This window comes from Aristolochia californica, unplaced genomic scaffold (assembly GCF_029961685.1).
Source record: "Aristolochia californica isolate CCGP_79_NKW_82.1479 unplaced genomic scaffold, dmAriCali1.0.hap1 SCAF_15, whole genome shotgun sequence".
Taxonomy (NCBI): Eukaryota; Viridiplantae; Streptophyta; class Magnoliopsida; order Piperales; family Aristolochiaceae; genus Aristolochia; species Aristolochia californica.
The window spans coordinates 4,984,279-5,010,764 of NW_027181826.1; the positions used below are offsets into that span (position 1 = coordinate 4,984,279).

Genomic DNA, 26,486 nt, shown 5'->3' on the forward strand with positions numbered 1-26,486 from the left:
GGTCAATGGAGGGATGACCTCTTCTTCTAAGAACGTCTGCTGATAGAATCTTGCCTTGACAGGCACTCCACATGAAGAACTTTATCTTAGTGGAGGGGCACATATGCGCTATACGAAGTTTATTTCATTCTCTCTCCCAAACGAATTCCAGCCATTTAAAAAGCCATATCCAAATGAAACAGTGAATTTGTCCCTTTTATCTGGCTACCAAATGAGCTTGTCAGCCTCCAAAGGTCGAATTTTAATCGATGCAACAAAATCCATCAGACGACTAGCCTCTAGGGCCTCGTTACCCGAGAGACCCCTTCTAGGTAAAGGCTCATACCGCCCTCCTCAAAAGCTTCTACTACTGATATGTCGCTACGGGATGTGAGGAGGAAAAGACTTCTGAAAGCATCCTGTAATGGTACCTGCCCACTCTTTAATTTTCTTTTTTAAAACTTTAAGCTTCAGAGGGAAAGCCCTCTCCCGCCTCCTCAGATATGGACCCACCGTCCACCATTCATCAACAAGAGCCTCAAATTTTTTTGGAAATAACCAGGAATTTTCGAACCGAAAATTAGAGAGACCCCATTTCTCAAAAGAGGTGCTCAACATGATAGGCCAATGGTCTGACCCTACCCTGTTCAGAACCCGACCAGAAACATTCCTGAAGAGCTGCAACCAATCTAGACAAGCCAAAAAACAATCCAACTTTGACAAAATTGGTTGTTGTTGGTTATTCGACCATGTGTAATTTTTCCCAGAGAGAGGGATCTCATCCAGCCCACATCTGTCGATAAAGTCAAAGAAACCCCGCATAGAAGCAGAGATGCGGTTGGCCAGTGGCTTCTGCTCGTTGCAATATCGAATAACATTGAAATCCCCGGCAATAAGCCAAGGGAGCCTCCAAGATTGGAAAAGGTTACTCAGCTCTTCCCAAAACAGGCTATGCTCACGATATCTGATCGGCCCATAAACTCCCCCTATGCACCAGATTCTACCAGTAGAGAGATCCTTGAATTGCAAACCCATTGAGAAGCTGCCTTCAGACACTAGAAGGGATTCTAGATATGTCGAGTCCCAAGCAACAAGGATGCCTCCTGAATGACTAGTAGCATTAACAACTACCCACTTTAATGAAGAGTTTGCCCAGAGCTCTCTGACAATATCATCGGACATCGCTTGACATTTTGTTTCTTGGAAGATGATTATAGAGGGCTTGAATTGAGAAAGGAAGCACGAAATCACACCTCGCTTTTGGACGGTACCAATTTCCCTAACGTTCCAAGAGAGCACAATCATTTGTAACTGTACTTTTGGACTTCCGATGCAGATTTGTCTCCTGGTAGTGGACCTCTGAAAGTTGCACCCATAAGACAAGCCAAATTCATCATTTGTTGCTATGTTTCATCGTCGTATTTAAGGCGTTCCACTTGGAGTTCCTCGACTAGACGATCAGGTCTACCTGGGGAGAGGGGGAGTTTGGGTGTTTACTGGTCTTTCAGGAGATGAAACTTCCACTTGGCGTCGGTTTTTGTTGGTTCAAGAAACCCTGCATGGTGTTGGCAACATGGATTGTAGTACCGAATCAATTTACCACATGGTATAAGAACCATGAGTCATATTAAATTTAAAACACACTAAAGATACGAGATTACCTTTGTTTTCAAGCCAATGCTTGAACTTGGGACAGGTTTTCTTGAAATGTCCTTTCTTCTTACAGAAGGAACATTTGACACAACCCTTAGATTCTTTATTAAGAGGCGTTTTCCCCTTCCCTTTCTGAAAAGGTCTCTTGTCTCGAGTCGTCAAATGCGCACTTTCGATCCTCTCCTGATTAAGCCTCCCTACACACATGGTCAAAAGTTCATTAATTGACCATTTATCCTTATGTATGTTATAAGAGATTTTGATGGGTACATATGCAGACGGAAGCAAGTTAAGGATGAAGTGGACCAAAAATGACTCGGACATCTCAATCTCTTTCAATTTCAGTCATGCGGCCATATCCCGCATTTGCATGATGTGCTCACGCACACCCTTGGTGCCAGTAAATTTCATGGAACACATTTGGGTTATTAAGGTGCTAGCTAATGCCTTATTTGAAATTTCAAACTGTGCCTGAATAGCTTAAAGATAATCTTTGGCTTTGGCACATTCAGAAATAGATCCACGAATACTCCCCACTATGAGATTTAATAAACATCAAACTTAATCGATCGGATCTCTCCCAAAGTTCAAATGATGTTTTTTCAATTTGGGTACTGGATTCTGTGGGTTTCGGAGGTTCATCCACTCTAAGTGCTAAGTCAAGATCCATGCACCCTAATAATAGGAGAAGTTTCTCCTTCCACTCAATATAATTTTCTCCATTTAGGGGAACAATAGAGGAATCAAAGGTTGGGACGGATAAAGTTTGAATAACTGCAAAAAAATAGATAACAAGCTTACGTAATATGTAATGAAGCCAAATTTCTTAATATTTACCCATGTAAATAACCCAAACAAATAAATTAGCGTGTCATAATAATCTTTTATGTGGGCTTAGATTATAACACATATGCGATTTATGTCTCTTATTATGGGACCTAGAAATTTGTTTGTAAAGGAATATTTTTGGCCAGTGGGCAAATAGAATTTTTTTTTTTAAATATTTCTGTTCCATCCTGATTAATCACTTAAATATAATATTTACCCTATGGGGTTAAAATATTATATCTCCATGATGAATCACAATTTTGTTTATGTCATTAACTTTATGTGACTAAACTTAATGTCACTAGACATTTGAATAATTAAGAATGATGTGGCAATTACTCAATTATTCAAATGCATACTATAAATATGACATAAAAATAATTGACAAACATGAATGTTAATTAATAATCCTTACATTTAGGTCAATATAAAATATGCATAAAAAACTGAAGTATGCATAAACCTAAATAAATTTTGCACAATTATTGAAATTGCATAAAAACAAATTACTGAAATTTTAATATATATTTTATGTGTATCCAAAGATAACACATAAAACCAGTCGGACTTACTTGTTGCCTGCTCCAGATTTCATTTTTGCGCACGGTTTCAAATCCCCGCTAGCGTAGAATTTTATTTAGTCGACTCGATCAGCATCACAGGCGGGTTTGGTCAACGAGTTGGAACGTATGAGCTGACTCATCATGTCCTAGTGGATCCGAACCTGCCTGATTCGATCATTAAATTCCGAGTCGTGCCAACCCGTTTGACTCGTCAAATCTAGCCCGACATGCACAACCAATACGAGTCGACTCAGCCGAGTCAACTTGTTATTTAAATGAAACGTTCTTTTCTAAGTTTCAATTTTATTTACATGTGTTAGAGGTCGTCTTCAACCTCCAACCACACGTAGAGAGGACGTTCAACATCCACAGGCGGCCCTCTGTCGGACGTAGCCTCCCGTCGGACTTCGGTCGTCGTTGTTAGACAGCGACGCCAGCCGACGCACAACGTCGAGCGAGACACCAGTTGGCTCCACAACACCGACGCTCACAGCGTAGGCAGACAGCTCCTCTCCACGAAATGACTCCATATCAAAGAGGGGAGCTTTGATACCACATGAAGGATCACTTTAATGAATTTCGGAACAATATAAGAAATTAAAAAACCAAAATCGTACCTCCTGAAATGGCATCAACTTTCGGCGAACAGAGCTTCTCGGCTATCGTCTCCGGTGAACAGAATGTCTCGTCTATCACAGAGGCTCGTCGATGGCAACGTTCAGGCATACCTCTGCTAGACCAGACCCCCTTTTATAGCCTTCTCTCCATCAAAGGATACCACCAAACGACGGGAAACCGAAAGGTTGTAACCAGTGACCACTCTTTATGGAAAACACCATTCGACGAAGACGGGTCAGAAAAGACGACGGGTCACTTACGGTTAGAGAAACCTATTGAATTTATGGAAAAGTGAAATACTTCATTGACATCAATAACTTGTTGTAATCAGAGTACATGAACCTCTATTTATAGTAGAGGAGGATATAGAGTCTTTATACAACTTATCATTCAATCCTAATTACATTACAACTCTAACTCTTCAATTTAAGTAAGTCTATCTAAACAACTAGAAGACTAACTCGAGTAGAACTAGGAGTCCTTCTTGATCTTCCAACTGATGTGATAAAGATGTTAGCTCATGGTAATCATTGTGTGTCCTACTTCTTATGGTCTTGGGCCCATCTTGTGGGCCTTCCTTGGTCATGTGGCCTATCTTATAATACTCTTATATATGTGGGTCTTCCTTGGTCTTATGGGCTTCGAACTATCTTCTAATACACCAATATGTGAGTCTTCCTTGGTCGTGTGAGCTTGGACCCTGTCTTCTAACAAAACCGAACCGTCTAACATTGTCGACTTACTAAAGCAACATGCCCTCTACGATTCCATTTCTGACGCTGACTTTGTTGCTAGGTTTGAAGACATTTGCTCCCATGGTGATGATCACATTGTCTGTGTCATCGAAGAAAACCACTCTCAGAAGATCATTGCAACTGGTAGCCTCTTTATCGTAAAGAAATTATTTTGAAACTGTAGAAAGGAGGGCCACATTGGGGATATCCTTGTAGATTCCAGTGTCCAGGGGGAAGCATCTGGGGCAGAAGATCATACGGTTCTTATGTGAACATGCCAAATCAGTTGGTTGTGATATAATCATTCCTGATTGGGACGAGAAGAACATGGGATTTTATGAGAAGTATGGATTCAAGAAGGAAGGAGTTCGAATGGAATTGTATTTTGATTGATAGCCAAAACCTTTTCATTTTTCATTGAAGTTTCTTTGTCTTCCCAATCTGAATATGAACTCATTCGATTACTCTCTTCCTCTGTGGATCTCTATTACTCTTTTATGGCCCTATCCAACTAATCAGTTTGCTCGTATTGCTGGTGAAACCTCTTCCTGGTTGTGGTTATTCTTCTGTTAGATTTTGTTCTGTTGCGTTTGTACTGACTTTTTGCTTCATTTGTGTGGCATGCATTTGATTTTTGTGTCCATTCTCTATTCTAAACAGAAACGGGAGCTCTGACTTGAAATTCACAATTTCATTAGAGTTTCATTCCTTAGTGATGAATTTGCAATAGCATTAGTCTCCTCCTAATACAAGAGCAACAGTGGCTTTCATTGGTTTCTATTTATAGGAACTCTTTCTTCTAAAAATAAAAAATAAAAGATTTTTTTACTGCCACTTAGCTGTCGATAATGTCATGGTCTTATAAACTTCAATAAACTCCAAAACCCATTGGTGGTTCCCTTGAATTTAACAGAGACATTTCAATTGATTAGGTTTGTTATGCATTTCTGATAGCTTGAAGTTTCTATAATATTCTGATTTAATGAGATAACCATTGAGATGGAGAAAGCGCATACCGAGACAGGATCAACCGCGGAAGAGTCCTACCCTATCCGTCATCTCCAACTCTCTGACAAGGACAAGGGTTTTGTCGACTTACTAAAGCAACTCAGCCTTTGCGATTCCATTTTTTATGTTGTCTTCGCTATCAGGTTCAAAGACCTCAGCTCCCATGGCGATGATCACATTATCTGTGTCAATGAAAAAAACCACTCTCAAAAGATAATTGCAATTGGTACCCACTTTATTGAAATGAAATTCATCCGAAACTGTGGAAAGGTGGGCCACATTGAGGATATCGTTTTTGATTCTAGTGGTCGGGGGAAGCATCTATGGCAGAAGATCATACGGTTCTTATTTGAACATGCCAAATCAGTTGGTTGTTATAAAATCATTCTTGATTGCGACGAGAAGAACATGGGATTTTATGAGAAGTGTGAATTCAGGGAGAAAGGTGTTGAAATGACTTTGTATTTTGATTGATAGCCAAGACCTTTTCATTTTTCATTGAAGTTTCTTTTCCTTCCCAATCTGAATTTGAAAACATCCAATTGTGTTGGAGAAGTGGAAAAGAAACTTCAATGAAAACTGAAAAGGTCTTGGCTATCAATCAAAATACAAAGCCATTTCAACACCTTTCTCCTTGAATCCACACTTCTCATAAAATCCCTTGTTCTTCTCGTCGCAATCAAGAATGATTTTGTAACATCCAACTGATTTGGCATGTTCAGATAAGAACCGTATGATCTTCTGCCCAAGATGCTTCCACCGGACACTGGAATCTACAACGATATGCTCAATGTGGCCCACGTTCCCACAGTTTCGGATGAATTTATTTTCGATAAAGGGGCTGCGAATTGCAATTATCTTCTGAGAGTGGTTTTCTTCAATGACACAGATAATGTGATCATCACCATGCAAGTTGAGGTCTTCGAACCTATCAGCGTCAAAAATGGAATCGCAAAGGCTGAGTTGCTTTAGTTAGTCGACAAAACCTTTGTCCTTGTCAGAGAGTTGGAGGCGACGGATAGGGTAGGACTCTTCCGAGGTTAATCCTGTTTCGGTATGCTCTTTCTCCATCTCTACAGGATATATCATTAAATCAGATTATTATAGAGACTTCAAGCTATCGGAAATGCATAACAAACCTAATAAATTGAAATATCTCTGTTAAATTCAAAGAAACCACTAATGGGGTTTCCATCACCTAGCCAAAAAAATAAAATTTTCATTCGAGTTTATTGAAGTTTTTAAGACCAAGACATAGTCAACAGCTACGTGGCAGAAAAAAATTCTTTTTTTTTTTTTTTAGAAGAAAGAGTTCCTATAAATACAAGCCGATGAAGGCCACTGTTGCTCTTGTATTAGGAAGAGACTAATGCCACTACAAATTCATCACTAAGGAATGAAACTCTAATGAAAATGTGAATTTCAAGTCAGAGCTCCTGTTTCAGTTTTAGAATAGAGAATGGACACTAAAATCAAAAGCTGGCCACACAAATGAAGTAAAAAGTCAGTACGAACGCAATAGAACAAAATCTAACAGAAGAATAACCACAACCAGGAAGCGGTTTCACCAGCAATATGAGAAAACTGATTAGTTGGACAAGGCCATAAAAGAGTAATAGAGATCCATAGAGGAAGAGAGTAATCAGATGAGTTCTAATTCAGATTGGGAAGGCAAAGAAACTTCAATGAAAAATGAAAAGGTTTTGGCTATCAATCAAAATACAATACGATTCGAACACCTTCCTTCTTGAATCCATACTTCTCATAAAATCCCATGTTCTTCTCATCCCAATCAGGAATGATTTTATCACAACCAACTGATTTGACATGTTCACATAAGAACCGTATGATCTTCTGCCCCAGATGCTCCCCCCCCCCCCCCCCCCCGGACACTAAAATCTACAAGGATATCCCCAATGTGGCCCTCCTTTTTACAGTTTCGGAATAATTTCTTTCCATTAAAGAGGCTACCAGTTGCAATGATCTTCTGAGAGTGGTTTTCTTCGATGACATAGACAATGTGATCATCACTATGGGAGTTGATGTCTTCAAACCTAGTAGCAAAGTCAGCATAAAAAATGGAATTGCAGAGGGCATGTTGCTTTAGTAAGTCGCCAAAGTTAGAAGGTTCGGTTTCTCTAACCAAAAGTGACCCATCTGCGTTTAATGGTGTTTTCCATTCAGAGTGATCGTCGGTTACAACTTTTCGGTTTTTCGTCGTTTGGTGGTCTCCTTTGATGGAGAGGAGACTATAAAAGGGGGTCTGGTCTAGCAGAGGTATGCCTGAAGGTTGCCATCGACGAGTCTCAGCGACAGACGAGACATTTTGTTCACTAGAGACGATAGCCGAGAAGCTCTATTCGCCGGAAGTTAACGCCATGTTAGGAGGTACAATTTTGGTTTTTGAATTTCATATATGGTTTCAAAATTCATTAAAGTGGTCCTTCATGTGGTATCAGAGCTCCCCTCTCTGATATGGAGTCATTTTCCATTGATGGTGTTCCACTTCCCTTTGAAGCTGGTGAAATAGATTTTGGCGAACCAGGCACAAATGGTCAACATAGCTTTTACCAGATAATTCACCAGGTAAATTGGACTCAGTTACATACCCATATGTTAGTGAACTAATCTGTGTTTTCATTAAACGCTGAGGTGGGGGCTGGGTGGCAGCTGTCTGTTGCAAATTCAGTGGACTGGTGGAATAAAATAATATGGATCTCTGCTACTCAGTTCCCTCTCCAAATATTCCCGATTATTTAAGTATTTTGTGAAGGGGTTTCTTATTGATTCAGTTGTAAAAATGTTTTGATACATGTTCTTCACTTGACCTTGCTGAATCAGTGCTTCTTTTATTTTCTTTTGTAATGTTTTTACAGGCAAAGTCTCCAGTGCCTTCCCATCCATCCACCATCCTACCCAAAATATGACAGGTTTTGGGAAACTGTTAATCAGTCTATCCTGACTGATTTGTGTTGAAGAACTTGTGAAATAAGAAGATGAGAGGACCTCAACTGCGGCTCTATCTTGTCTATCATACCTTGAAATGATAAGTTGATAAATGCTACCATTAACCCTATTGTGTGTCTCACAGCTCAATGATTTCTATGCATGCTTTGTTTGGGTCTATGTCCGTGTTGTGGTGGCAACAGCTTATCCGAGCCAAGCTTGAAGTTATTGTTCTCAATACTTTGAACTCGAGCCTGGAGCCTAAAATTGGAATTGAGTTCGAAACCAAAAATTTTAATCAAGTTTAAGTTTGGTTCGTAAATTTTAATAAAAAATTTGAGCAAGTATTTGCATGATTATGTTTTTGCATCAAGGAAAGAAAAACTTGACTGGTCAGTTTCCGGACTGAGAAATCTCAAAATTGTTGAGAGTCTAAGAAGCTAATATATACTTTTACCCATAGAAACAGCTGACCTTAACTATCTGAATGGTGAGGAATGCTATCCAAACCAGTGCACAAAATATTCGCATAAGATATGCATAATTAAAAATTATAATATTACGCATAACTTTAATTTCATGCATTTAAACATATGCCAAAAAAATGCATAAAAACTGTAACAGGAAATAAATCTAAACATTCTTATATGCATAACAGTCGACGGCCAGTGGCCTAATGGTCACTGGCGCAATTGATTTTGCCCGTGCGCGGGTTCAAATCCCGCTGGTGCAAAATCAATTACAAGTACCGAGTCGGCTCGGTCTAGGAACGGCGAGCCAACTCAACTCGTCCAAGTCGACCTGGTTTTTTTTTTTTTTTTCTTCACCAAGTCACGCCGACTTGAGTCACGGTTGCCGAGTTGGAATGACGAGTCGCAGAAGACTCATCCCGAGCCAAATCGATGGTATTTACAAAAATACCTTATGAATTTAATTTCATATTTGCACGCTGGAGGTCGTCTTCAACCTCCAGTCATCTGCAGAGACAAAGGTTTGTCGGTGTTCCATCGGCTTTCCTTAAAGTCGTCGACGCCGGCAAACCTATCGGAAATATCGTCGGCACCGGATACGACGTGTTACGGCGACGCCAGAGAGTCGCGAACTGTCGCCGCGGTGAGCTCATAGAGAGCATACAGTGACAGGCTCCGTCGGCATTCTATAAGTTGTCGACGCCAGCAAACCGTACAAAATGGTCGTCGGCACCGTCATCATGCTCGACGCTGGTTGTCGCCAATGCCAAAGCCCCGTCTCCCGAAAGCAGTGAGCGCATAATTTGTTTTAAAAAAAAAAATAGAGACCGAAAACAGAGTTTTTAAACTTAAACTCAAATGGAACCGAAATGCTGGATCAGAGGTCTGCTCTGATACCAACTGTAAGCTTAAACATGAATTTCTAACAACATGAAATTCATCATATAATTTAAACGGAAGCAAATCATACCTCATTCCATACGTTTCAGATTCCTTCTCTCTATTCTTATTCGGAGCTTCCGATCTCTGAACACTCACAACAATGGCTCAACTAAAGGGCTTGAGTGACGAGACAGGGGACCGAAACTACAATGTGAAGTCAACCTCCCATCAAGGTTGTTCATGGTTTCGTGTTACCGAGGGAGTTGCAAGTAGTTGCAACTACCAGAAGTTGAGGCCACGATTATGAGAAAACCGTTTCTCATAATAAACGGTTAACAGTTTGAAGAGCAGTGTGTACAAAGAGAGGACCCAAAAAGCCGCCACCAATCCCAACTGCCACGTCCTTCAATGCTTTTTCGGTTGCCCCAACCTGAAAAGATTGCCTATTGCTTGACACTGAGGTCCAACAGGTAAAAAAATAGATGTACAACCATTATGGATCATACTTACCCAAGAACCACGGCGGGCCCTTTTTGAAAACTCGTTGATTTTATCTAAAACCTTCCAAACTTCTGGTATAACATTTTTCCCATCACTGTTGATAACCTCTATCCTCGGTGCTTTTTATCTGCAAACGCATCCATTCAATTGGAAATATCATCTAAAGAGAGAAAGAGCGAGCAGAGAGAGAGAGAGAGAGGAAAAGAAGAAGACAATAAAAATGATGATGATAATGACGGTGCTGGAGGTGGCTTAATAAGTATTTATTCGCCCACATCATTATGTTCTTCTCCAGAACCTTTTCCACACAAACAATGTAGGGTGACTACCTGAATTTCTTTGCATATTTTTTCTATCATTAACAATCTATTGCTAGTTTGGTCCACTTCAATGAAGAAAATCAACACATTCATCAATTCTAAATCATGTTTTACCTGTTGTCGAAAATAAATGAAATGCATCTTAAAAACAAAAATGCAACAGAAAATTAAAAGAGTGAAAACATACATGCTCTCCATTGTACATGCGGTTAATCTTCTCTTTAAGATGTGCAGCCTGCATTGAACCGCTGAATCATTATTAGAGATATTAAATGAATATACAATTTTAGGAACAAATAGTTTCTTGAGTAAAACACTGTCTCGAATAGTCCAATAGTAAACCATCAAATTCACTGTTATAAACATAAAAAACCAACATATATAAATAAAAGTCCAAAATGGAATTGGAAATTTAATTCGATAATCTGTTCATCGTCTGTATTATGATAGTTATAATGTCCTATCCAAAGAAGAGCTTCTAAAACATTGCAGAGTTTTTGCTTACATCACCATCCTCTTGCAGCGGTCTACATCATTCATCAAATCACGCAAATAAGTCTTTTTTATATCCTCCACATGATTCTGCACAAGTTTCATGGACAAAAATATCTTTTCAGAATGTAAATAACATATAAAATGTTATGCTTGATTATACCTTCAAATCCTTCCATGCCTCTTTGTCACTGATGAGAGTTAAAGAAGCCATCTTGATTCTGACAAAAGAACAAAACAGTAAATAGGTCTCATGCACTAATTGGAGTGTATCAAAACAAGAATTGCCAAGAAAAAGCAAGAGATGCAGAAGCAATTATCAGCTGAAGAGGCTATTACTTCGATATAAAAATGACAAAAAAAAAAGAAAAAAGTAAAAGAACAAACTAGATATTATAAATGAATGTGCTTATAAACCCCGACGGTCCTTAGATGAAATGCAAGCAAAGACACTGAGATTTGAGAAGAGGGAAACAAATTGGTCAATAGATGAAATTTGATAAAGAGATGTCAATACTCTCACCAAGTTAGTTTGGCCGTGGTGCGCCCGGTTTTGCTCGTTTAGATTTCATAGTCCAGACTAAATCTATGTATTGATCGATACTTCAGGAATTCAGCCGCTTAAAATTGCTGAGACAGCACCATGTGTTCACTAGACTCGGCACTTTCACTTCAAAGGTTAAAATTTTTTAGCTTCGAGTAGAGATTATTACCTATGACGTGGTAGCCCATGTGGAAGCCTTTTTCACCATATTACATAAGACTTTGTTTTGAAATGGAAAAAAAATTATTTCTTACATAACATGGTGTGAAATAATAAAACAAGTTTTTTTTCTTCTATTTTCTCTCTTCTTTTATTTTCAGATAGTCTAGTATGTATGTATTAGCATTGATCTAGTCTCCTTCACTCATATTGAAAGGTTAAATAGGACCCATTATAAGGAAAAATAGGTCTTTATCATATTTTCCATGCAATTGGAAAGGGACTAGTCCCATTACTAATACCCGGACTAGCAAATGTGAACTCTATCTTCCCTCTAAATGCCTCTTTTCAACATAATGTTTGTCTTTGTTTCCCGGTCTGCTCCCAGAGTTGTCAAGGACTCAAAATGCAGAAATTTAACATTCCCCTTTTCTTTGTATTATAATGGCTTAAATTACATTATAAAAAGAACGAAAAAACATTTGTTGAAGCCTAGAATATTGCTAATCAACATTAGTTAATCAAACATGTATATACCATAGAATATATAGTGTAGATACATCTTTCAGGGAATATTAAGACTTGGTTAGTGCCCTTCCTTAGAAACTTATATCCAAGAAAAAAACTATAAATGTTTTCCCTAGGATATACATTTACAAGAAACCTTCAATATGAAATCCTATTAGTGCCTATTGGGAATCATTTGAATTTTTTTTCAAATTTCCTCATAGCTATTAGTGCATTTTCCGAGGAAATAAATGGAAATTATTGATAACTCTGGTACATTTTTTTAAAAAAAATGGATAACTTTGGTACACTACCATACCTTTATCATTAACTTTTAATAAATATGTCAAATATAAATGTCAAACACAAAGTTTAAAACTTTTTTTATGTAAAAGACAATTGTTCCTATTAAATCAACTATTTCACTTGACAAGCTACCCACCAGAGTTTCTATATTGTTACAAAAGTGGTTAGCTATTTCCATTTGGTCATTTCTCTTTCTCCTAAATGTTGAGACCATAGGTTGGTTAATTTCTTCCTCCACATCAGTTTCACCTTCTTCTTCTTCAAACTCCGCATCATCCCCAATAACTTCTATCGGTTCCTCTCTTTCAATCCCTTCATCACTATGATCTAATATTCTCATATAGTTGTGTATAATACAATACACTGACAATTTTCTATTGGGCCTCGTATGGGTACAGAAGTACTTGATCTAAAATTGTAAATTGTTGCTTCCAAATACCAAAAATCCCCTCAATTGTGTTTCTTAATGATAAATACCGACGGTTGAATAACTTTTTTGGAGTCTAAAGGACATGATTTTTATCCTATTAATTTAAAATGATATCTAGTTGATTGACATACAGTGAATGGAAATAAAGAGGTTTTTCCACTGAAGTACTTCTTTTGTAACTTTTAAAACATAAAAAAATAGTTCTTAAATGTCCTGTTAGTGTGCTTTCCGAAAGAGCTCTTTGAACTACAATTATATAGCTCACAGGTTTTCTTATGGCAATCAGCTTTTGTCATTTTCTCCATGGAGAACATGAAGTTTCATGTTGACATAGTTTTGTTATTGATGCTTGTATATGACAAATTGTTTACAAAAAAATTGAAGGATACGTCAAACCAGTTTATTGCAGGAGCTCTGGCCAGAATAAATGATATTAAAGAGGAGATTGGAGGGGCAAATGATATTTTTTTATGTGATATAAGGAACTCCGAAATCTTTGCTTCAGCAATCCAGGGCTTTGAATTAGAAGTATTGTTCCTAAGATGAAACTTGAGTTTGTATCCAGCATACTTTGACGCATTCTTGGACAGGATGGAGGAAAGACCTGGCTGAGTTGTTTTTTTCATTGGCAGAACATGTTGTACCAGTCTGCCCATATCCTACTGCATATGCCATTGTCATCATCTAATATTGCAGCTTCAATAGCTTATCTATCTATATAACAAAAAAAATTAATTCATTTCACTTGGACCACTGAAAACAAAAATACTCTTACCAAGAATCACAAAATACTATTCAATGATATGAAGTCAAGATATTCCAATTCTCATAATTTGAGGCTACAAAATTCAATAATTTGTAATTCTGTTCAGCCTATACATGTATTCTACTAGCACAGTTGTTACACCATTTCTTTCATAATTTTTACTCATAACTCACATTTGAAATAGAAGCCTTCCACTATTCCACTTACTACCTTTGGAAACTTCAAAAGCCCTTTCCAACTTATTTAAGATGATCTTTCTGTTCTACTAGGGTACTTCATATAACACTTTTTATTAACTTTTACCATGTGAATACCCAGATAAAGAGATAATGACAAAAGAAAGAAAATTTTAAAAGAGATAATAGAGCAAACTTCTCATTCACAATATGACAACAATGGGTTAACGAGGTAGACACTACCCATAAAATCAAATAACAGTCTACATTAGTCGGAATAATTGTTCTGAAACCGTAGTCCATCGTGCTAACAACCTTCAATAGTATATACCAACAATAATCACGTGGATTAAATGGCTTATCCCAATTGGAAAGGCCTCGAGTCTAAAATAGTCTAAAATAGCACAACATAGAGCAACAAAAATTCCTTTCAGAATTTGCAGAATTACTCGATCTAAGTAGCAAGTGCAAACATGATTTAAAAATGTCCCCAAAGACAACTGTATACAATGAAAGTAGAATCAACTCAACATAAAAAATATTACAAAAACTACAGAGAGAGAAAAGAAAATTAAAAAGCAAACAGAACTTCCAAATTCAAAGGAGAATTGGCATACCTGGATTTTTGGGTAATAATAAACCTGGATGGGATTACTCAAAAGAATGCCCAAAGTCCTTCGAGACATACGAAGGCACAAAAAGCAGAGAGAATTAGAAGGAGATAAAAAAAAAAGAGCAACACAACCGTAACAACTAGGGGTGGCATCGAGTCGAGCCTCGTCTTGAGCCTAAAATTGTTATCGAGCTCAAGCCCAACAAGTTCGAGCCGAGCTCGAGCCTCAACATACATTTAAAAATTTTTAAAAAATATATATCGAATAAAATGTATATAAAATTATGCATGCATTTTACATAAAATTGGGCATGACCCCTACTTAAAATTGGGCATAACTTATATAAATATAATATGTGTATAAGATTGGGCATAACTTCTACTTAAAATTGAGCATAATCTATATATATAATACTTGTATAAAATTCGGCATGACCTCTACTTAAAATTGGGCATAATCAATATACATAATACCTGCATAAACACTCCATAAACACTCCATAAAATTGTCTATACATTCCATAAACACTTCATGAAATTATTTATACACTCCATAAAATAATCTAAACACTCCATACATTGCATAACATTATAAATAAACTCCATACAATAATCAAACACAACAAAATTAAATAAAATATCACTATCAATTTACAATCAGCCAAATAAAAACTATAAATCCTTTAAATAAAATCCTATTACTATTACAAACTTACTAGAAAATTACAAGAAATATTTTAAATTTTTCTTAGGAAAGTTAAATGGACCTCTTGTTGCCTTTTCTAAGGAAATAAATAAAAATTAATAATTAATCTAATATATATACTTATCGATAAATTTTTAATCACATAAAATGTCAAACACAAAATTACTATGAAAATTGTCTCATGCTCAAAGTATTATATCATCAACTGTCAAATACTTATTCAAAAATTTTCTATATGGTTTTCTAACCCTTCTTGGCAAGAAAATCTTACTTGGAAAATTATATGATTTTTTTAAAAAGAATTTATAATTAAAAAAATATTTTGAAAAAATATGAGGCATTAATGGTCCCTATATTTCTATTAAAAATGTCTTTTCAACATTTATTGAAAAAACCACTAATAGTCTCTAGAAACGTATTTCTACTAAAATATCTTTTTAATTTATTTAAGAGCCATGAGGAAGGGACAAAGAGTTTTTTTTCCCTTGTTTATGATCTCGCACGTAGGGGTGGCTTTGAATAAATTATATATAAAATTATGCATACATTTTTTAAAAATATAATGATAGGGGAGGTTCAGGATTGAATTTCAATAATAGATTAAAATGCACCAATATTAATATTTTTTACACCAATTATTGTCTAGCTTGTTTTGTAATTTTTGAATTTGGCCATAATTTATTATGGCCTCCTTAGTGCCCCTAGATAAAAATTTATATTATAGGAAAAACTAAAAATATTTTTCCTATGATACATATTCCCCAAAAAACCTTTAAATAAAATCTTATTACTATTAGTGACTTAGTAGAAAATTACAGGAAATATTTTAAAATTTTCTTAGGAAAGTTAAATGGACCTTTTATTGTCTCTTCTAGGGAAATAAATAAAAATTAATAATCAATCTAATATATTATTATACTTATCGATAAATTTTTAATTAAATAAAATATCAAACACAAAATTGCAATGAGAATTGCTTTATGCTAAAAGTATTACAACATCAACTGTTAAATACTTATTCAAAAATTTTCTATACAGTTTTCTACCCCATCTTGGTATGAAAAGTCTTACTTAGAAAACTATATGATTTTTAATAAAAAATTTCAATTAGAAAAATATTTAAAAAAATGAGACACTAATAGTTTATAGAAAATTATTTTTATAAAATTTATTTTTAATTTTTTCCATAGGAAAAAGTTTTTTTATTTTATAATCTCGGACGTGCGTGATCATTTTCTTGCGAGGAAGGGGAGATTATTTCTCCCCTATTATGGTTTTCCGCCGAGACGACGCAGAGGGAAGGGGGTTACGGCGCTGGGGAGGATCTATCGTCGGGGATGACGGCCACAACAAAGTCGGCGGCGATGGAAACAGAGGTGACGGCGAGGAGAGGAAGAAATTGAACAGATGGCCATAGAGGCGGCCGACGAGCAGCTGCGACGACGGTGTAGACGTTGACGAACAGCTACGACGGTAGTAGAGGCGGCTACAACAACCGATGGGAGGGGTCGGCGGTGACGAGGGGGGAGGAAAAATTTTTCCCCCCCTCGCTCTCGCTCCCGCTCCCCTGCTCGCTCGCCATCCCGTTACCGATTTATACCGATCCGACTCATTTCGAGCTGGCTCGTGAGCCGATGAACCGAACCTAGCTTCAGTCGAGCTCGGCTCGTTAAGGTAAACAAGTCGATTTCGGTACTCGAGCTCGATAAATAACGAATCGAACCGAGCCAGCTCGCGAACCGGCTCGGTTTAAAGCCACCCCTAGTAACAACAAAAACGAGACAGAGTAAGTTAATAACCAGATAAAGAAATATAAAAAAATAAGTAAAAAATAAATGAAGGAAACTGGGAGCGCTCACAGAAAACGGACAACAGTTGATCTTACAGTTGATCTTTTGGTTTATTTCTACACCGAGAGAGAACAGGGAGAGGATAGAGGAGAGGGAGGTGAGAGAAAATTATTAGCAGCTGCACGAATCAAGGACGACAGGAAGATGAATTCGAGAGGAAGAAAAAAGCGTTGAGCTAAGCAGGCTTGAGATGACGAAAATGGCGTCAAGAACACATCTTTTCTGGAGGGCTCAAGACCCGATGATTTTTTGTTTTCCCTCGAAAATCATCCAACTTTCTCGGTAAAAAATTTCAGATAGATAGTTTCAGGAAACAAATCTAATTTGGCCTGTTAGGTTTATTTTTCACATATTAGCAAATTTAAAATTTATTATGTTATTATTTAACTAAAAAATATTTTTTAGTCGTGATATCCTGCTTAGGGGAACTTTTAGAATAAAGAGAGAAGAAGATCGATGGGAAAGGAGGAAGTTCCATCGGTTTTGGAGAGAAAGGGGGAATAAGAGAGAGAAACGGAGCGGCAACAGGAAGGAAATACGAAGAAGAGGAGAGGAGAAGCTCTGAAGGGTAGAGGAAGAAGAAGTGGAGGAAAAGAGGTAAGCCTAATCATGCGTCATTCCTCCCCTTTCAAAATCATATTTTTTTTGTTCTTTGGTTCTCAGAAACGAAAACTCTTGATTTTCATTCAGTTAGGTAGAGTTAGTAACGCCTACTCTTAGATTTTTCTACAATAGAAAGACCCTAGCTTGTGTTGTTTATTTTAGTCGTAAGGGTATTGTTTCTCTTCTGCGTATTTTTCTTCTTGGTTAAGACCTCATAAAGAGGGTTTTTTTTTTCTGGGTTAAATAAAGGTTAGATGTGTTTATATACGAGGTCTTTCATCTAAGTTAACAGTATGGTTTTAGATTATGTTGGGAATTTCAGTTTGCATGAGTTATAATTCTTCCATTTTTGCGGAATTCATTTTGTTTGTTCCTCGAAAAGGGGGGATTCTACTTTTGATTTGACGGATGTTAGAGTGGTTTAAAAGTGAGGCTTTTCATCCAATTCAGTAGTATGATTTTCAGCGTATGTTGGGAATATCAATTTGCATGGATTAAAATTAGTCCTTTTTGATGAATTGATGTAGTTTGATCCTCAGAAAGAGGGGTCTTTGTTTCGGATTAGATGGAGTTAAGAGTGTTTTAAATTGAGGCCTTTCATCTAATTTAGAAGGATGATTTTCAGCTTTTGCTGGGAATTTCAATTTATATGAGTTATAATTCTTCCTTATTTCTGAATTCTTCTTCTTGTTTGATCCTCGTAAAAAGGGGTTTCCATTTCTGGGTTAGGAAAGCTTAGAAATATTTAAACTCGAGGCCTATCACCTAATTAAGTTGAATGATTGGGTATATGATAGAAATTTTATAAGCGTATGCTGTATTATATTTTCAATACTCCTGATTTGTTAAATCCTCATAAAAGAGGTGTCTGAATTTGGTGATTTGATGGAGGTTAGAGTGGTTTAAAAGTGAGGCTTTTCATCTAATTCAGTAGTATGATTTTCAGCGTATGTTGGGAATATCAATTTCCATGGATAAAAATTAGTCCTTTTTGCTGAATTGATATAGTTTGATCCTCAGAAAGAGGGTTTTTTGTTTCGGATTAGATGGATTTAAGAGTGTTTTAAATTGTGGCCTTTCATCTAATTTAGTAGGCTGATTTTCAGCTGTTGCTGGGAATTTCAATTTATATGAGTTATAATTCTTCCTTATTTCTGAATTCTTCTTGTTTGATCCTCGTAAAAAGGGGTTTCCATTTCTGGGTTAGGAAAGCTTAGAAATATTTAAACTCGAGGCCTATCACCTAATAAAGTTGAATGATTGGAGTATATGATAGAAATTTTATAAATGTATGCTGTATTATATTTTCAATACTCCTGATTTGTTAAATCCTCATAAAAGAGGTGTCTGAATTTGGTTAGATAAGAAATTATTTTGATTAGATCCTCTTAAAAGAGGAACTTTTGATTTCTGAACTGGGGGAGGCTTGTGATGTGAGTCTCCAAGCCTCTCACCCAATCAAGTGGAATGATTTGAAATTATGATAGAAATTTCATTTGCATGCGTTGTACTATATTCTCAATACTTTTGACTTGTTAAATACTCATAAAAGAGTGGTCTGATTTCTGGTTAGATAAGGAAATTCTTGGATCCTCATGAAAAATAAATTTTGATTTCGGAATTAGGTGGAGGTTATGTGAATCCCAAGACCTCTCACCTAATAAAGTTGAATGATTTTGAGATTTTAATGGAAATTTCAATTGCATGTGGAACTATGTATTACAGAAATTTTTATTTGTTAAATCTCAATAAAAGGAGGAGTTTGATTGTTGGTTAGATTAGGAGGTTATTCCTTGTCAGATTCTCATAAAAGAAGGGTTTAATTGCTAGTTAGATAAGAGTTAGTGATGTCAATCTTGTAGGAATCTAACTGCAGGATATGTAATTAATTCTTTGTAAAAAGTCTTTAGGTTTGATCCTTGTAAAAGAAGTTTGACTGAAATTGATGGAGATGGAGGTGTGGGAGTAAATTGAAGCTTGTATGGATTATTTCTGATTTCTGAGGAGTGAAATTCCTTTAATTTCATTATGGATGTGATGTGCTTTCCATGGGAAGAAGTCTGACTTAATTTGATAGAGATTGAGGTGTTTGTCTATAATTGAAGTTCAGATGGAAAATTTCTGATTATTTTTACAAATGAAGTTCTTTTTATTACAGGCTGGTTTTATGTGGTTTTTTTTTTTTGTAAAGAAGAAATCTCATTTTTGATTAGATAGAGTTTGGGTTGACTTCAAACCCAGACTTGAGAGTTCAATTAAATTAATGTTTTCAGTATCGATTGAAAATTTCTATTGGGTGGATTATAAGATTACCCTCTTTGCAGATATTGTACTTTTTAAACTTTCGACAAGAGGGGTTCTAACTCCCAAATTGGTGGGGGTTAAAGATATTTAAGATACTTGGGGCACATCTTGACTTAATGGAATGAGTAATGACCTAAGAGAATGAATCGTGACATGTATTAGGAATGCCATTGCATAGAATTCCAGTTGTAAATTTTCCTTTTGCATTTTGTTGGTAGGTTTTCAATTCAAATTAGATGGACATTAGTAGAGCTAAAAAGGTAGCATTTCATCTAGACTTAGTAAAATAAATATAGTGATGATGTTTTCTGATAGGCTGCTGTTAGGTTGAACTATTCATGCACTACGAACAGAGACTAAATTGTTATGTTCCAGGCTGGATACTATTGCTGAATCACTTGATTTCTTGGTTATGTATATGGCAAGTTGGTTTTACAATTTGGTTTGAATTTGAGAAGATATCTAGAAAATGGCTAGGCCTGGTCTTGGACATATGGGGTTGATCACTTAATATTAATGTCTCAACCATAACGATAGTCTCACCAGGCCCTGTTGTGGTCTTTCTTATTGACAACCAGAAAGTGGGCCATCCTAATCATATTGACTGGGCAAAGGCCAAGCAAATGCTGAAAAATCTTAGGTTGAAGATTTTTCATACAAATACTGAGTGCAGGAGTGTGGGATTGAGTGAACAGCTATGCAGCGAGCAATTATTCACCTTAAAAGTGAGAAGTGAGAATGTGGATGGTGAGTCTATGACTCGTGAGGTGACTGACTGACTGTATATGATTATTTTGTGAGAATAGGGATGATGAGTGTGTAAGTCTTGACATGACTATTTTGGGAAGAGTGGCGATGGTGAGTCTGTAACTCATGAGCTGGCGGTATATGATTATTTTTGTGAGAATGGGGATGGTGAGTCTATAACTCGTGACGTGGCAGTATATTATAATTTTACATTAGCAAGGATATGCAATCACAATAATTATGTTAATTTGCCTTGTACTAGTGTGGAGAAACTCGAGGAGCCAACTTACTTTGTAATGGAGCTCTGCTCCCCGATTTTTGTATTATCATACAAGGGTGTTGACGAAACCTCAGAGTTTTCTTTTGTTGAGAAATCTTGGCAAAAGCTTCAAGAAAGAATGTATGTTTTGAAAAATTATGAATGAAGTCCAGGATAATTAGCTTTTATGCTTTCTAAAGTAAATGAGACTTTACCTTGTAGTTATACTCAGCCTAAAGGGAGAATTATGGTTGTGTGGATGTCAACATGATTATAGCTAAAACCTAAATTTATTAGCTTGTTATGATAGATCATTGAAAATGTTGTATATCAGCCTATTGGATGTTTGTATTAGATTATTGTTCATGTGAGTCAACAAAAACATGGAGCAAGTAATGTTGGTGGATGGATAAATCTTTGGAGATAGTCTAAGCCATACACTATTAGAAGGTCTCACAATGGAGGTGGAAAATAGATCTAATGCACACTGGCTGTTTGTCACGTAATATATGTGTTTTCAGTGTTGTCATTAGTTTCAAATGTCTGCTATAAAAATGGATAAGATTTTGATGTAGGACTTGTGAATGATGTTGTTCTACTTTACTTTGTTGAGTTAGAGATTACTTTGAAAATTGATAAAATGATTTATTTTTCGCTTTTGAAATTCTCTTTTGTACATGCCTTATGGTAGACCACTCCTTCAAAGGGGTTAAATGTGAGATAGTAAAGCTAGTAATCTTACTCTAAGATTTTTGTATTTATGATAGCCATATAAATGAGTTGGTGCCATCGATGTGAAAATGTATATGCAATGACATGGCCAGATTGATGAGTTGACGTCATTGAGGTCATTACATGTGTTATAATTACTATTGTGGGTTCCTTCTTTAGTAGGTTTGTTTAAGAATGATTGGATTTTTAATTAAGGTGAGAATGAGTGATTAGACAAAGGCTGATACCTTTCTAATTGGTTGTTGCTGAATCAGTTATTATATATTGCAGTTGTGAGTTAAATTAGTAGGTTTATATGCTAAATCTTATTGCTGAAATAAATAAATTACCGATCAGGATATATTGTGTGATTTTAATATTTGGACAACGTGATGAATACCTTTCGATTTGGTTTCGGTGGCATGGATCATGAATTGTTTTTATGAGTTTCTTTATTATACCTTTATCAAGGAAGACTATCGTGCCTTGGTTCTATCGGTTTTATAATCTCCATGTTAAGTGTTAATGATAATGTATAAAGGAAATTGGAAATATGGAATGGTTAGGTTGTTATTCTTATACTGGATGAGACCCTTGACTATTGTTTTATGACAAAAACTGAGAGTTATGGATTAGTAGTAAATATTATGTCTTGAAATATATGTCTCAGGTAATTATTATCTAAAATATTGAAAACTACGTGTATATACATAGTGTCTTCTTTTAGTGTATGTAATACTAGTGAATAAAATATTTGGGACTTGGTGGACTAAGAGTCTTGTAATAGACTCGAGTAGATGGTCATAATTGACCGACCTTATTTGTAAGAGTGAAATTGTGGGTTTGTTTTTATTTAAAAAAAAAAAAGATCTGGACCCTTGACATATGGGGTTATGTATATGCTTACAAAAAGTTGGTTCCCCAATTGCAGTAGGGAGTTTGGGCCTCAGCTAGATAACCAGGAGAGGAAAATATATTGTGCCCTACCTTCATTGAAGAGTCCGGCCTCAATTGGGTGACCAGGAGAGGAAAAATAATTGTGCCTCATCTGTAGTGGAGAGTCTGGGCCTCGACTGGGTTTGTTTAGAGGGCTTCTTTCTGCTGATTGAGGGTTATGAAACTGGCTAGTACTATGAACGTGGACTCATTAAGTCTGACTCTGGAAATATTGTGCCGCATCTGTTGTAAGGGAAATAAGGAGCTTGTTTGGGTGACCAACAAGCGTATGTGTGTGTTTAAGGCTACTATTACATTAATCTTCGTCTTATGAAATGAGAATGTGGATTTATTAACTCTAATCTAGAAATGTTATGCATCATCTGCAATGAGGAATAAGGACCTTGTTGGGTGACCGACTAGGGTATATGTCTGTGTAAGGCAACTATAAGGACCTTGTTGGATGACCAACAAGGGTATGTGTGTATAGAAGGCAACTATTATAGTGATTTTTGTCTTCTGAAATGAAAATGTGGTATAACAAGTAAATGTAAGGTTTGGTTACAAATTGAAATTGAGTATTGAACCTGAGTTCCCTTGATTTTTTTTGTGTGTTTATTTTGTTTTAATTTCTTAATGACCACGAGTAGGACTTACTGGGTAATAGTTAATCCCTCATGGACATTTTTTAGAGGGCTAAGGGAGGTGGGTAGCTTGCTTCACACACAGGCGGAAACACATAAAGGAGTCATAAATAGGAGATTGGGTAGGTGTAAGAGTTTAAGTTTGTTGAGACAAGTATATGTTTTCAATTTACAGTTTGGAGGGTTGGTACCCCAAGATACTTGGAAACGCGTATAAGTATGTAAGTGACAAAGAAAGGCATATGATAATAGCCCTTCAACATATATATATATATATATATATATATATATATATATATATATATATTTTTTTTTTTTTTTTTTGTAACTTAGGAGTGTTCTTTTGAGAGTATAATATTATGCTAGGTGTCAAAATGTTGCAATGAAGTGTGGTTAGACAAAAAAAAAAAATTGCAACACTCAAAAGAGGTTTTGTCATGCTCAATATCCTGCAAGTTAGATATTAGGGTGTGATAGTACAATTATAGGCTGCTGAACTTTTTTTCCTACCAACACACCTGTTGTATTGGTTTAAATCAACTATTGGCCTCAAGACTTGGAGAACATATTAGCTTGGTCCATAGAGTACAAACATCGAGAACATACTAACTTGGTACACAGAGAACAAACATAGACGTCACTCAAAATACAAAGACTTGCTTAGTTTGGCTTTGATTCTATGTTAAATTTGGGCTGATTTTTCCATAATGAATAGCTGAAGTTAGGAGGTCTTTTTCCAATTATTAAACATAAGATTTGAGTGGAAACTATCCTTTCACATACAACAGCTGTCGCTCTCAGACAAATAGGCTGAGTTGTGAAGTGCAATACATTTATAGATTGGTGAACTAAAAAATTTCCCAGCAAAACCAATTGCCACATGTGTTATTTCAATGAACTCTCAGAATTCACCCTTGGGGGGAATCTGCAATTGCCACAAGTGTTATTTTCGTGAGCACATAAAACAATTTGAGATCATTTGCTACATTGTGTAGGAAAAGCTACAAGCAAGCATCATTATGCAATATACACCATCCAAGAGCCAACTTATTCACATCTTTACAAAGCAATTGCAGCTGGTCCCTTTGTAGTTCTTGCTCCAAACTAGGTATCTTTGATGTCTATGCACCAACTTGATGGAGTATTTGAAGAAGAAAAAATATATATGTTTATGTAACATTTTCCTTTAATTTCCCTTCTATTTTTGCCTTTAATTATTCCTTGCTGTAGACAACGGTGTTTTTTAGTCTTATGAATTTGTTTGCTCGGATGCATTTTTTTGGTAGAGTTAAAAGGACGTTTAGAGTGACTACAGAGTTGGTCAGTTTTGCATGTTTTTTTTTCTCAATTTTTCTCTCACGTTTCAAAGAATTGAATACGGCCTTTCTTGCTTGGTTTTTCTCCATGATCGTGTGCTCAATGGTTTCAGTGTGTTTTTTTTTTCTTAATTTTGGTGTTGGCTGGTTTGGAACTGCCAGTTTTTCTTTTGTCGTGCAAGAAATTCAGTCAAGGAAACTCATGCAAGTCTACTGAGTTCGCTGGTTTGTCCTTATCATGGCGAATGAATGTATGGCTGGTGTTATTGGAAAGTCTGACTTTCTGAAATCAAAATGTTCCTCTTAAAGGTTTATCTAATTATTCATTTTTGTTCCAATATGTCAATTATCCTGATGAAAAAGAAATTTTGATTTCTGAATTAGGTGGAGGTTAGTGATGTGAATCGCAAGACCTCTCACCTAATAAAGTTGAATGATTTCGAGATTTTAATGTGGTACTATGTATTACAAAAATTCTTATTTGTTAAATCCCCATAAAAGGAGTTTGGTTGTTGGTTAGATACGGAGGTTATTCCTTTCAGATTCTCATAAACGAGGGGTTTAATTACTAGTTAGATAAGAGTTAGTGATGTCAATCTTGTACCTTCCATCTTCTATGGCTGAATGATGTTAAATTTATGTTAGGAATCTAACTGCAGAATATATAATTAATTCTTTGTAAAAAGTCTCTAGGTTTGATCCCTCTAAAAGAAGTTTGACGTAAATTGATGGAGACGGAGGTGTGGGAGGAAATTGAAGCTTGTATGGATAGTTTCTGATTTCTGAGGAGTGAAATTCCTTTAATTTCATTATGGATGTGATGTGTTTTCCATGGGAAGAAGTTTGACTTAATTTGATAGAGATTGAGGTGTTTGTCTATAATTGAAGTTAAAATGGAAAATTTCTGATTTTTTTTAAATGAAATTCTTTTTATTATAGGTTGGTTTTATGTGTTTTTCTTGCAAAGAAGAAAATCTCATTTTTTATTAGATTGAAGTCTCTATAATAATCTGTTTTAATGAGATATCCTGTAGAGATGGAGAAAGAGCATACCGAGATAGGATCAACCGCAGAAGAGTCCTACCCTATCCGTTGCCTCCAACTCTCTGACAAGGACAAGGGTTTTGTCGACTTACGAAAGCAACTCACCCTCTGCGAATCCATTTCTGATGCTGACTTTGCTGCTAGGTTTGAAGACATCAGTTCCCATGGTGATGATTACATTATTTGTGTCATCGAAGAAAGCCACTCTCTGAAGATCATTGCAATTGGTATCCTCTTTATCGAAAAGAAATTCATCCGAAACTGTGGAAAAGTAGGTGTCATTGAGGATATCGTTGTAGGTTCCAGTGTCCGGGGAAAGCATCTAGGGCAAAAGATCATACGGTTCTTATCTGAACATGCCAAATCAGTTGGCTGTTATAAAATCATTCCTGGTTGGGACGAGAATAACATGGAATTTTATGACAAGTGTGGATTCAAGGATAAAGGTGTTGAAATGGAATTGTATTTTGATTGATAGCTAGGATTTTTTCATTTTTAATTGAAGTTTTTAGCCTTCCTAATCTGAATTTGAACTCATCGAGTTGTGTTGGAGATATGGATTCGAGATTTACTAATGAATGAATGAATTAATAATAATAAATAGAAGTTTCACAAAATAGTTGCACATTTATTTATTTGGGCAAATTCCAACCCTACCCTTTTCGAATGTGATTGAATTAGATGTTCTAAAATCTTAAACAAGCTCATTGAAACAAAGTTAAAAACCGCCAAATTTTCATTTATAAAAATCCATCAATTTTATAATGTCACTAAAAAGCCTTAAATATTTTTATTAATGCGTATAAATGATATAAATGTAAGAAGTTTTATTCTTAAAAGGGTAGTAAAATAATATAATAGATATATTTAT

At 36.0% G+C, this 26,486-nt stretch overlaps 2 long non-coding RNA genes across 2 annotated transcripts in view; both read left to right on the forward strand.

Moving 5' to 3' along the window:
- The window catches only part of LOC137952157 (uncharacterized), a 39,430-nt gene extending 30,748 nt beyond the window's left edge, over positions 1 to 8,682 (forward strand). Inside the window, exon 3 of the long non-coding RNA XR_011112193.1 lies at positions 8,260 to 8,682. This is a non-coding gene — a long non-coding RNA (uncharacterized lncRNA). The remainder of the gene's footprint in view (positions 1 to 8,259) is intronic.
- An 8,409-nt stretch (positions 8,683 to 17,091) lies between these two features.
- On the forward strand, positions 17,092 to 26,192 carry LOC137951610 (uncharacterized). The gene is made up of 3 exons (XR_011112145.1): positions 17,092 to 17,333; positions 17,457 to 17,648; positions 25,606 to 26,192. It is a non-coding gene; the product is annotated as an uncharacterized lncRNA (long non-coding RNA).
- Positions 26,193 to 26,486: the final 294 nt, after the last annotated feature.